Raw genomic sequence first — 1,447 nt, 5'->3', positions numbered from 1 at the left:
GTCAGGTGAAATTAAACCGGAAGTCATCTGACAAGATGAATTTTTTGCTTCACGGCAAAAAGTTCTTCGATTCCTACGTTAATGTTAGATGAAAATAATCGTAAATAATCACTTGAGGCATAAATTTTGTAATTTTCTGTGTTTTTTTTTTAATATAAATGAAAAAGTGAGAATAAAAATGAAAGGCATTAGTTTAGATAAAAAAGAATCTTTCCCGCCGCAGTTGCAGCTCTTACTCTTATTGGATGATTTACACCACAGATCTAATAATACATTATTAGATCTGTGATTTACACCAATGGCAGGCTGGAAACATGCCATGTGACCATCACTAATTGCTGGTTTCTTCACAAGCACTGTTCCCAAATCCCAATATTCAAGAAGCCCCAAAGTCATATTTCACCACTTCAAGTACATTTCGTTATTCACAATTTTGGCGAAAATTTCCAAAAATACTGGAGGAAGAAGAATTTATGCAGCTAACTTTACCTGGATGATAGGTAATGACTTTCTGTAGTCCAGAGAACATTTTTCGTTTTACTTTGATGCATTTTTTTAGGTCAAAAACGTCCAAAAGTGTTCGACATGTTTTTCTATTTCGGCTAACCTTAAAAGATAAAATGTGGTTCAAATGTTTGATATTTCAATTTTTTCAGTGAACAGTTATTCAATATTGCTTTATTTCATCTTTTCCTGAAGGTTTTGGAAGATATGGAAACAAAATTTAGCTGAAAATTTTATATTTTTCGCTCAAGCTTGTGACTACATCGACTCGGCTCGCGCGACATGCTTGCTCGAATTGTGGCTCTTTCTACGCGAACAAACTGCAAACTCGACATGAAATGGTGAATAAAACTTAAAAACACCAAACGGTAAGACGTTTATGAAGTTTTTATTTCTTAATGTTAAGCAAAAACCGAGTTTTTGTACTGAAAATATGTAAGTTCATTGGGGCATCTTGTATCGTGTTGTTGTTGGAACAATTTTAGCGCCAATTTTTCGCAACGTTCGATAATCGGAGACTGGACTCGAGTTTTGTCAAAATCGGCGATGCATTTACGATGCATGCAATCGTACGTATCGCATGCTAGCAATTAAAAAAAATATCGTAAAAAAATTCAGAAAACGGAAAGGCAAAATTAGGCAATGCAAGCAGCTGCATGACGTAAATTAAATTCAAATAAAATAATAAATGCCTGAAATATTCTTGCTTGATGATGCTCCTTCAATTTCGACGTTTCGTTTGTAAATAAATTTCAATCTAGCTTAGTGGCTTAACTCTAAAATTACGCTCGGTGTCAAAGTATGCGAAATAAAAGAAACACTTTCACGTGTGTGAAATTCAGTGAAAATGTTCGTGGCTAAAAAATGAATGACCTGCATCATCCAGATAAATGTGTCTTTCGTGCAAATAAACAAGCCGACAACCGTCTGATAAACAACGAAA

This window comes from Xenia sp. Carnegie-2017, unplaced genomic scaffold (genome assembly GCF_021976095.1).
Source record: "Xenia sp. Carnegie-2017 unplaced genomic scaffold, XeniaSp_v1 HiC_scaffold_24, whole genome shotgun sequence".
In the NCBI taxonomy this organism is placed as follows: Eukaryota; Metazoa; Cnidaria; class Anthozoa; order Malacalcyonacea; family Xeniidae; genus Xenia; species Xenia sp. Carnegie-2017.
Note: the sequence above shows the minus strand (reverse complement) of the source record.